The sequence below is a fragment of the Tamandua tetradactyla genome, chromosome 24 (genome assembly GCF_023851605.1).
Source record: "Tamandua tetradactyla isolate mTamTet1 chromosome 24, mTamTet1.pri, whole genome shotgun sequence".
Taxonomy (NCBI): Eukaryota; Metazoa; Chordata; class Mammalia; order Pilosa; family Myrmecophagidae; genus Tamandua; species Tamandua tetradactyla.
Genome location: NC_135350.1, coordinates 20,057,700 through 20,070,533, shown reverse-complemented (window position 1 = coordinate 20,070,533; position 12,834 = coordinate 20,057,700). Strand labels below are relative to the sequence as shown.

At 35.7% G+C, this 12,834-nt stretch overlaps 1 pseudogene; it reads left to right on the top strand.

The window, feature by feature from the left end:
* Positions 1-2,112: 2,112 nt before the first annotated feature.
* On the top strand, positions 2,113-6,325 carry LOC143668595 (cyclin-J pseudogene; annotated as a pseudogene).
* Positions 6,326-12,834: the final 6,509 nt, after the last annotated feature.

Genomic DNA, 12,834 nt, shown 5'->3' with positions numbered 1-12,834 from the left:
AGATAAGTCCTGAAACTCAGAGATACCAGTCTCTCAAAAAATGTCAACCAGGTTCCTTCCTCTACCCTGTAAGGATAACATCCCTTTCCAGCATGAACAAATAAAAATGGTCACTGCCCAGATATCCCTGAAGATTGAGAGAATGATCAAATGAGAGGGAGAAGATATAACTGAGAAGTTAGGATGTAACAAATGGTTGTGACTACTAACTCATTATATAGATATTTATTTTTAGTTTCTAGGGTATTAGAATAACCAGAACGCTTGAAATTCTTGAATTGTAATCTAGTAGCTCTGATTTTTTATAATAATCATATAACTGTATACATTTTATCATGTGACCATGTGATTGTAAAGTCCTCATGACAGACATTCCCTTTATCCAGTGTATGGGTAAATGAGCAATGAAACAAAGACAATAATCATAATAGGGAGGGGCATAAAGAATATGGGATGTTTTCAGTTTTTTTAAATTTTTTTTTATTTCTTTTTTTGGAATAATGAAAACATTTTAAAATTGATTATGATGCTGAATGCCCAACAGTAATGATACTGTGAGACTATTTTCTTTGATGGATTGTATGGAATATATCTAAATAAATTGCATCAAAAGAAAAAACATATGTAATCTGAAGTTATTAGGTGTGGTGTCTTATGGCTTATAATTTAGGTGTAGGGGTTTGATCCTATCATGCAGATCTTCTGGTTTTCTTACTGATGCTTTAATTTCCTATCAAGTGTTGAAAGAAGAGTGTTAAAATCTTCAGCTATAATTATGCATTTTTCTATTTCTTCTGACAATTTTGCGTCATGCATTTTATGTGCATTATTAGGTGAATGGCCATTTATGATTGTTATGTTTTCCTAATATATTGACCTTTTGTCATTATGGAATGCCCCATATAATGACAAAACTTTGGAATTTCTAGACATGCATGACAGGCAGTGAGTCAGAAAACCCTCTTATTAACCTTCATCAGACTACATCAGACATGGGTCAGACAACAGTGTAGAGAAACTCTCAGAGTGTGGCCCGTAATATCAATTAGCATTAATACTCACAGAGAATTAGTATTCTCACAATGTGCTCACATTCTCAAATTGGCACAATCCTTTGCAGAAAACTGTTGTCATCCATTAGTAGCCTCTCTTCCATGTTGTCTTTCCAGGTGACAAACCAAATGAATGAGCTCACTACATATCTATTGTTTGCCTATGCCTTAATAAATATAAAAAATGTGTTTGAGGTAGGAATATTTAAAAATACTTGCAAATAATCTAACTGTAGGTTTTAATCTCTTGGGAAATACTTTCTTATAATTATTTATTGGATAATTTATCACCTATAATAACACTTTAAATTCTTTGATGGAATGCAACTGAAGGAAGTTATTCTTTTTTCAGGACTCAAAGGTACATCTTGTGGTTGTAGAAATGTAGTTTGTTCACATGCCTTAGAAATTTAATGAAAACAAATATCGATATTCTTTGATGCTAGGTGTTCTAGCAAATTTGATCCAGTAGTGGGAAGTAGCTTGCTTCAGGTAGTCTGAGGAATCAGTACTCTGTCTGAGTAGGAATTTCTTTAATTTCTAGGCTACCTCATTATCGCACCATAAAAAAAGTTGTTTTTATGCAAGGCAGGTACTATTATAAGGAAATGAAAATGGCAGTGTTTTAGAGTTCTTTGATATTTAAATATTTAAAAGATTATTGCTATTCTTAGTTTTGCTAGCTGGTTATTTTGTTTTGTTTTTTTATTTTTCATTTTCACTAAAAGAAGTAAACTAGTTGAACCAATAAGAAGTCAGCTAGCATTTGTATTCGTTAACCTCTAGGAATAAAAAAAACAAAAAGTTACAATTTTAACTCACCCAACATGAGTTAAAATTCTTAGGAGAGTTGGACAAGAAAAGAAAAGTTATCTGTTTCCAATGACAAGATACAAAAAGTAAGTTGAGGAAAGGCAAATCATAAAAAGGTAAATCGCTCATTACAGAATACTTTTTCACATTCAGCTTGATTGGGAATGATGTTCTGAAATCAGACATGACTCCTTGGCTTCCTTGTTTGAATGAGTAACTGCAAACAGGCTCAAAAGCAGTTGAAGTGATGGCGCAAGAAATGCTATTTAACATCACGTCTGTCACCATTCACATCCACCTTAGTAGAAAATGCCTCATGACCGCAAGCATTTCCTGTTGCCTTGGAACCAAGATTAAGAAAATAAAAGTACAGTTTGTATTATTGATTTTTTATTTACTCATTAAGTCTGTGTATTAAAACATATTTAATAAATATAAGTGCATGAAGATGGATTAGAAAACACAAGGTTTTTTTTCATTTTTTTAAAAATCTTTGCCCTCAATACCACTAGCTAATTAAGGGGCCCAGTAGAACAATATTCATTATACATGACGCAGTTTTCTAAATAAGCATTTCAAATGCCATAGATATTTGAATTAACATTTTCTTCCATTTCATAATTATTTAATTATTATCAATTAAGAGCACTGCATGAGCACTTGGTGGCTTCCCATCTGCTTATTTCTTCCTCTCAATTTGCTATTGCCATTAATTTCGTTGATGATGACAGTGTTTAACCAAATCAAGTAATTAATAACAGTCTACTGGGTTAAGGCCTTTCTTAACATTTTGATGAAATTCCATTTGAAGCTTCCTAAATTTATATCATTCCTTGTTCCTGAAACTTATATTACTTTATTTTGAATATGCTAAACATGCAAGTATTCTTTCTCTTGAGGCTTTTTAGGTTTTATTTTATGAAAATAGAAATTATACATTCCTCTGTGCATATGTAACATCTTTTTTGTTTGTTTGTTTTAAGAAAGAAAGAAATGTTCCTTATAGTGCAGTGTGTAGTTGAAAGGAAATATCTGCCTTGAGAATTATTTCTTCCCTGGTGAAAACCACTGATAAATTTATATTTGATAAAGTGCTACTCTTCTTCTTGTGAAGAAAACTTGCCAAACTATTTTCTTGTCATTAGATTAAATGGAGAACTGTGTGGGCTGGTGGTGGGACCCACTGCTTTAAACCATATATACAAATGCATATATATATTTTTTCTACTTTTATACTTCTATAAATTGTATTTTCTAGAATGAATACAAATGTTGGCATAGAGAAGCACTGCTTTTTTTTTCAGACATCTTTAATGTCTCCTTAATAAAGCAGAACTGAATTCTCATATTTGCTTCTACATTTATTCTGTCACATTGCTGGTTGAAATATATGAAGGAGGCCCAACCTTGTACAGTTATGTAGATAGGAAGGATAGCAGTATTTTAATAACTTTTCAAATAATTGTGAATATTCTTCTTTGATTCTATACTAAAATTTGACAATTGGTAGTGTCTTAAGGATTAGTACAATATGCATTCTTAAACTATTTGTGTACTGCTATATAAAAACATGTTGTTCTGTTTTGCATATTAAATAAAGCTTTTCGCCAGGATTAATTTTGTGTTATCATGCACTGGATGTTCAGAAAATACTACTTCACAGAGTTTAATAGAGGCAGATGTAAGTTTTCCATATTATAATAAACATTCGTTTAACTCAAGAGCAGATAAGCTGTTCTTTATCTGATCTAGGACAGAGATCCAGCAAACATTTTCAACAAAGGACTGAACAGTAAATATTTTAGGTTTCGTGGATCAAACAGTTCCCATCACAACTTCTTGCATCTACTTTTGGAACCAAAAAAAGCCTGTGCTAGTTTGAAAATGTTATGTATCCCAGAAAAGCCCTGTTCTCTTAATACTCACTCCATCTTGTTTAGGGTGTAACCCTTTGATTAGATTGTTTCCATAAAGATATAATCCACTCAGTTGTGAGTGTGACCTTTTGATTAGATGACTCAGCCAATTTAAGGTGACTTGATTAGTTTACTTATGTCCTTTAAAAGGGAAACATTTTGGTGATAGTATACAGAGCTGACAGAGAGAGCCAATGTGAGATCCAGACATTTGGAGATGAAAAAGACAATGGCCTTAGGGAAGCTGTTTGAAACCAGAAGCCAAGGACCAACAGATGCCAGCTGCATGACTTCCCAGCTGACAAATGTGTTCTGGATCCATCAGCCTTTCTTGAGTCAAGATATCTTTCTCCAGATGCCTTAGTTTGGACATTTTTATAGCCTTACAATAGTAAACTTGTAACTTAATAAATTTTCTTTGTAAAAGCCATTCCATTTCTGGTATATTATATTCTGGCAGCTTTAGCAAATCAAAACAGAGCCTTAGATAAAACACAAATGAATGTGTGTATCTGTGCTCCAGTAAAACTTTATTTAGATATAAATAGGCAGTGACTTAGAAGTAAGCACTCTTCAGTGGAAAGGAGCATGTCTAGTACCCATACATACAGGTTTAATACGATTCTCAGAAAAAAAAAGGAGAGAGGAACCAGGGCTCCTTGGAGAAACAATTCTAGGATTAGGTCTAGAATTATGCAAGATGATACTACTGGAGCATCTGGTACTGCCAGAAAGTGAAGAAATGTGATGGGTTATGTCAAAGGGACGCAGGAGATGCAGAGCCACCAGTGGATCCCATAACAATGGGAGCATGAATGTCTCTGCATGGACCTCAACCTCAAACTGTCCATCACATGAGCAGGACCAGCGCACCAGGCAGGCCAGTAAAGCAGGGGCGGTGAGAGCCTCATTTACAGGCTGTAGCTGCCAGTGGGGTCCACGAAGCTGGAGAGGCAGGGGTGGCCAGGACAGCTGGCAGCTGATATGTATCAAGCACTCCAGTACATGGAGCTGAAGTTGGCCTCCTATAAAGGCCAGTCCCCTCAACTGAATCTCAGATGGTATTTTACTGACCTGATTGCTACTGTGAGGGTTGGCGTCACACCTTGCCTGACACCTTGTTTCTATTTCTGGACCTGTTTATAGATTGCTGACATCTCTATCCACCATCTGCATTTAGTTGTACTTTCCTGTTTGCTTGTAGCAAGAAAATTTGAAGTTAAAGATTATAGTGTGCATTAGGGAAATCACAGACACTCGTTAAATGGCTAATGATCAGATGTCACCTACCCTCACTTTCTTCTCTGGAGAAGTCACCAACACAAACTAAGCAGCTACTCTCAGGCCTTCTGCTGACTCCACATCCTTTCCTACTGTGTTCCAGTACACAGTGAAAAGGGCTGGCCAGATTTTGAAACCCAGAAACCAGGAGCAAGCAGCCCCAGATGCTTATCAGAACAGGAATTCTCAGTGGTAGGGCCCTCCAGGTGGATGAAAACTGCCCTCAAACAGTACAGATTTTTCTCTTTTCTCCAGCACAAGGTGGGATGTACAAGTATAGCCATCTATTGAGCCTGATCTAGAATAGGTTTTGGCTATCCCAGGAGACCAGCTGTGATAGGACTTCTTCCTGCTGTTTTGTTCTTTTTGTGCTATGTAAATGATAAGGAGATTATTTGCCCTTTCTAGACTATTTATTCTTTGTAATAAAGGGGTCATTTGTAGAAAGTTTCTGTTGTGTCCAGAACCTGTATTCCCACAAGACACTGATGCACCAATATAACAATTTGCTGCACAGTATGCCTAAACTGGAGTAGCTCAACAGCCTGGGTATGACTAAATGAATCTAGTAGTAACAAAACAAAATTTGCTACATATGGAGCTATTATTTTAGAAACCTTTCAGAGGAAGCTCTAGCTTTGGACAGCAGCCCACTTCATCAAGTGTTATCTCTCTGAAGAAGTATGTGAAAGAGCCATCTTCATGATGGCTGGCCAATGATTTCTTTGGAAAATATAAAATATTCTACATGGCCAATTATGCAGATTGCTTCCTGGAGGTATCTTTGCAAGATTATGCCTTTCTAAATTATATACTTTCTTTAGTAGATGCTGCCTGTGTGGCTTCTTCAAAAAACATAGTTTATGTGTCATCAATGTGACCTACAAGATTGTATCGCATTGCTACTTCTGGGATTTTCTAGTGCAGTGCATTGAGTGGTTATTGCATGATATAAATGAGGTGAACGGAGGGAACAGTCAGGACCTCAGTCAGCACAACTAAATGTGTTTGAAACAATCTTCCAGCCCATGGGGCCAGTTCACTTTCAACCACCTCAGTGTCTCCATCAGGCACCTCAGACCTTACTGCTTTAACACCATCCTGTATCAAAATAACCAAGCTGTCAGCACATCATCTGTAGCACATACATCTCACAACATTGCAGACATGTCTAGCTGGCTTATGAACTAGTGTCTGGGCTTTGGGCATGTGCAGACTAGTGCTGGAATGTCACTAGCTATTACAACAGGAGTTAAGCTATAAGTTTTTCTTATAACTGGAGTTAGGTAAATGCACATTATAACTGGAGTTAGGAAAATGCACATTACCCATGCATTACTCCATGTTTTGAAGATAATTATGTTTGAAGGTAATATCTCACTCAGATGGTTTTGTGAATGGAGGTTGTAGGGCCCTCTTTGTTTAAACTTCCAAGGAAAGCTAGCTAAGTGGCATCAGAAAGGTCAGATAACGACTCCTGGGAAAGTGAATATCCTTCTCAATACACCAAAGATTCTAAGCAATCACTAATAGTGTGTTGTCAAATCCTGTCACAACAAATTCCTCTTATGACATTAATTTCCAATGAGAGTAGTGCTAAAGTCTATACCAATACAATTAGATGAGGGCTACGCACTTATTCAAAAACAAAACTACTTTTAAGCCAAAAAAAAAAAATACTGGGAATGGGTGAACAGAAGATTCAATTGAAAGGACCCCAGTGGCAAAATCTGGAATACATTGAGCAAGAAAATAAAGTAACGTTGGATTATAACCCAAAGTATAAAATAGATAGTCAGAGCTCCATACTCATGCAAGTAAGTGAATAAATGAGAAGAAAGGGACAAATTCCCTATGAAGAAAAATTCCAAATAATTCATACACAATTACCCACTCACGAAATGTGGACCATACATAACAACTTCCCTTAGCAGATACGGAGGAAAGGTATATTTATAGTGGAGAAACCTAGCAACCACTACTTCACCCATGATTGAGATTGATAAAAATTGTCATAAATCATGTTGATACTTTTTACCCTTGATATCATAACATGAAAATGGCAATTTCATTGCAGTCCTCCTCCCAGCAACTCATAACCTAGGTCTAATCATATGCAAAACATCAGACAAATCCCAACTGAGGGATGTTCTATCAAATATCTAATGAGCACTTCTGAAAATTGTTAAAGCCATCAAAACAAGGAAAGTCTGAGAAACTGTTGTAGTTTAGAGAAGTCTAAGGTGACATGTAATATGAAATCCTGGATGAGAACCTGGAACAAAATAAAAATCAATAGTAGTAAAAACTAAGGATATCTGAATAAATTAAGGATATTTGAATGAAGTAAGAACTTTCAATAATAATGCATCACTATTGCTTTATTAATTGCAACAAATGTACCATATTAGTGTAATATTAATAATGATTAATTAATATATTAATAATAGTATTACTCCTATTATTAATAGTGGTATTAATAATAAGGAAAACTGGGTGGAGTGTATGGGAACTTTCTGTGCTATCTATACATTGTTTTTCGTATATCTAAAAAAACTATATTTTCGTGTATTTAAAAAAAAACTATTTCAAAAACTAGGCAGCAGACTGGATCAGTCTATATGCCATACACTGCCCTCTTTTTGTCTTGGACATAATTAGCTGTCAGTTCTGATGACCATGGTTAAGCATTTTCACATGCAATGGGGTCAACTTGGGTTTGACTGATTTAGGATGAGCTTGAATGTGGCATTTCTCATCTTCCTCCGGGATTAGTGAGCTATTCTGGACATGGTGATGACAGAGACAGAGGAGCATATACAAGGACAGTGAGCCCTAGAATCAGAACTGACACATTTTCACTTATACCTTATTCCACTGGGCAAAGACATAGGTCCAATTCAAGTCAAGACAAAGAGAATTATTTCCTCAACTGAAATGCATTGCACAGTTACATATCAAAGGGTGTGGATATAGGGAGTGTATTGGTTTGCTAAACTGCTGGAGTGCAATATACCAGAAATGAAATGGCTTTTAAAAATTAAATTTAATAAATTAAAAGTTTACAGCTCTAGAACCAAGAAAATGTCTAAACCAAAGCACCAACAAGAGGTTACCTTCACTCAAGAAAGAGTGATGCTATCCAGAGTACCTCTGCCTGCTGGGAAGTCACATGGCTGGCATCTGCTGGTCCCTTGCTCCTGGCCTCCTCTGGGCTGGACTTCATCTCATGGCTTCTCTCGGGTCTCTCCAGGTTGTGGCTTCTCATGGGAAGGCACAGGGCAATATCTGCTTGGTTCCAAGCATCTTCAAATATCTGTGTCTCTATTCTGAGCCCTCTCCAAAATGTTTCCTCTTCTAAGGGACTCTAGTAACTAATCAAAACCCATCTTGAGTGGGTAGAGTCATATCTCCATTTAATCAGAAGGTCACAGCCACAACTGGGTGTATCATATATCTGTGGAAATAATCTAATCAAAAGTGTCTGCCCTGAAATATTGAATAAGGATTAAAAGAAGTGGTTGCTTCCACAAGATTGGATCTGAATTAAAAAATAGCTTTTCTGTGGTACATAATAGCGTCACACCAACACAGGGAGTATGAAGTCTTAGGGCTAATAATGCTATTTACCTTATCAGATGAATAGTATTAGGAATAATTTCATCTATCTGGAGAGATACTGTTTCCTTTGCAAGAAAATCTGTTCAACTCTTCTTACTAATTTGGTGGGTATAAAATAGTAAATCACTAAAAAATATTTGTTTCAAAAATTAATGAAAAAGATGAATTTTTAAAATCGTATTTTATTGGCCATGCAAGATTCTTTTTTAAAAATGTCTTTCACTTAATTTTTAGCTCTAATTTCAGTGTTTTTAATACTTAAGTGATGATCCCATAATAGTTTTATATGTTTCAGATATCATCTCTTCAAAAATTGTGACACTATTTTTCCTTTATTATGCTCTTTTTTGATCAATGAATTATATACTCAATTTTCACAAGTGTTCCATGTTATTTGAAATGAATCAGTGTTCTACAAATGTTGTGATGTACATATCTACGTAAATGAAAATTACTCATTTTTTTGTTTAAATCTTCAATGGACATACTTTGTGTATGGTTTCTTTTTTCGAGTTCTCATCTGTTGATTACTGAGTGAGAAGTGTTGGTATCTTCATTATAATAGTTTATTCTTCAATTTCTCCTTGTATTTTTATTAATTTTGTGGTTGTCATTGTGATATTATGTTATTAGGGACATACAATGTACTTGCATTCTGGATTTAGTTGCCTAATAATTTGGAAGGAATTTCAGACCTATGTTCATGAGCTGTATTGGTTTTATAGTATTCCTTGTTAATAATTTTATCTATTAGGGTATGATGGTTTTGTGATATGAATTGGAAACTGTTCCTTCCATTTTTATTTTCTGAAAAAGATAATGGAGAATTAGTATTATTTCTTCCTTAAATGGTGGATAGAATTCACCAGTGGAATCATCTTGGCTTTGTGTTTTACTTTTTCGAAGGTTTATGAATTATTAATTATATTTCTTTAATGTACATAGAGATATTCACGTTATATGCTTGTTCTTTTTGGTAGTTTGTTTCTTTCTAGAAATTAGTTAAATTTCTGAGTTTTCAAATTCATGGGCATAAGAATTGTTCCTGTTTTCTGTTTCAATTTTCATGGACTCAGTAGTGGTGTTTGTTGTCTCATTCCTGATATTGTCAGTGCAACTTTTGTCTTTTATTTTGGTTTTTAAAATTCAAATTTGTCTTTTTTGTTGGTATACCTAGAGGTTTTTTATTTTTTTAATCTTTTCAAATACCAACTTTCGGTTTCACTAATTTTCTCTACTATTTTCTCATATTCAATTTTATTGACTTCTGCTCTACTTTCTTTTTTTTTTCTATGTGCTTTAGGATTCATTTGCTCTTCTTTCTCTAATTTATGAAGATGGCCATTTAGATATTGATTTTATATCTTCCTTCTTTTGTAATAATGCATTATTAAATCCCCATGAAAGCACTGATTTGGCTGCACTCCAAAGATTTTAATAATTTTTCATGTTCAAAATATTTAAATTTCCTACTGAGATTCTTCATTGACTCATGAACTATTTAGAAGGATGTTTAATTTCCAAACATTTGGTTATTATCCAGATACCTTTTGGTTATTGATTCCTAGTTTAATTCCATGTGAATTTGTTAAGGTTTATTTAATGGCCCAAAATGTGTTTTATTTTAGTGAATGTTTAATGGGAGCCTGAGAAGAATGTGTACTCCTCTACTGTTGGATAAAGACTTGAATGTATGCTAATTAGATTAAGTTAATTGACAGTACTGTTTAGGATATCTATATCCTCACTTCTTTTCTGTGTGCTTGATTTATCAATTACTAACTGAGAGGCTCTGGTATTTCTAAGAATAAAAATGTTTAAAACAATTTCTTGTTCACTTATTTCATTTTTTGTACTATTTATTTTGATGCTTTGTTGTTAGATGCATGCTTATTTAGGTTTTTATGTCTTACTGGAAAACTGTGCACTTAATTGTAGAATTTTCATGTACTGCTCTTGGAGAGCATCTGTGTCTTACAAATATTTCAGCTGTAATCAACTGTTATGATACAGGAACCATGATGGTGTGGTGGTAGGATGTAAGTAAATGCAAATATTCTATAATATTTTGAGTAGTCTCAGTCTTTTTATGGCTCTGGCCTTGAAAAGTGCTTCTGCATCATCCAGGAGAGTAGCTGGATCCCCTTTCCATTACTACCTTTCCTAGCTACAAATTTTCCAATCAATATTCTTAAATCATTGTTTCCCATTGGTTATTGTGCCCTTTCAGTGAGACAGGAAGAATGGCAGGGGCTGGAGTGGGAATAAATTCCCTTGCTCGACTTGGGCAAAGTTTCTGAACAATGCTCTGGTGAATGCTCCTCCTTTCAAAAAGGTTGTATATTACAATCTTAACTTTTCCCCATACTCTTGTTTGGACCAAGAAGGGATTTTTCAGAATCCTCACTCTGAGAACGTGGTAGGATTCCTGGAGAAAATCCCATGAAAGCGTGAGCAATCTATAAGCATATAGCCCTTCAGAGGCTCATACTTTCCTTATAGGCCATATAAGCCTCCTGCAATTTGTCCAGATTAGCATTCAAGTATTCTTAACAGTTTATGGCTGTAGGGGCTTCTACTTCAGGAAGCAGCTCTCTGGATGCACTTGTGTCTTCAGATTTTGGGATGGCAGTTTGCCCTAAAATCTCAGTTATGTGATGAGTTCAAGAAAAGCTGATTTTCTGTTTTCCAGTTTTTCTTTTTGTAAGGATGTGAGTGATGACTTACAAGCTTTTTACATGTCAAAGCTGGAATTGAAAGTTATATTAGCTAGAATTCTCTAGAGAAACAGAATCAGCAGAAAATATCCATAGATATAAAATTTATAAAAATGTCTCATGTAACCATAGGAATGTAGAGTCCAAAATCCATAGGGCAGGCTGTGAATTTGATGACTCCAATGAATGGTCTGGAGGAACTCCACAGAAGAGGCTTGCCAGCTGAAGCAGGAAGAGAAAAGTGTCTCTTCTGAATCCTCCTGATTAGATTAAACATCACTCATTGCAGAAGACACACCCCTTGGCTGATTACAAGTGCAATCAGCTGTGGATGCAGCTAAAATGATCATGATTTAATTCTATGAAATGTCCTCATAGTAACAAACAGGCCAACACTTGCCCGGCCAGACAAACGGGCATCACCACCTGGCCAATTTGACACATGAACCTGACCATGACAGTCCACCCCTTGTCATCTTGGCAACTATACACATCCCCTTTAACCATACTAAATCTCTAAATAGAAAACAATAAAAGAAACATTTTTTTCCCTCACCTGACAATACTCCTGTCAGCATACAAGTTGAAATGCATCAAATCTCCCCAGAATAGGGTGCAAGTCCTTGGGTAATATTCATTCTCAAACTTGATATTTTAAAACTTAAATACTATAACATGAACAAAACAGCATTACAGTCCTTATTTCTGTAACTGATCACATGGTCGTAGTTCATACTGATCACTATCTCCTTCCCACTACCCATTCCATGTTCCCTTTACCCTCAGCAAGCACTTCAACTGGCCGTGGTACTTTGCCTGGTGGAGTGACCCAAACATTTACTCCTGAATTTTCAGAGCCATTGGTAGTCCTAGCTGGATTGGGTTGTTGCAGTTTTCCACTGATTTTAATCATAGGGCATGGTAGTACTAAAAGATGCCCTAGGAGAATCTCCTTTATATTCCAGGAAAACTCTTCTTTACCTCCATTGTGTAGCTGCAATGTTATTTCCCTTTGTTAGTCAGGGTCAATCACCCCAGACAGTAAAGTAATCCCATTCTCGACTTGTTGATCCATGGTCATGAGTAGCCCAAAGTGATCAGGTGGCAGCCTTAGATTCCAATTTAATGAAATCGTTTCTCCTGGTGGAAGCACGCCTACTTCTGGAACTAAAACCTGCACACCAGCAGAGCTCAAGGTTGCAGGTAAAGGAAGCAAAAATTTTCCTAGTGGATCATTAGGGGTAATAGTGAGTGGTGCTGCTCCCATTTCTACCCCTTTGTTCCTGAATCCATGAATCTGGCTATCGGAGAAACAGCACCATTCAGTGGATGAAGATTCAGAGCATACACAGCTTCCTAGAGAACATTACTCCATTCCTGCAAGGTGTTGCCATCTAGTTGGCACCCTAATTGAGGTTTCAAAAGACTATTCCA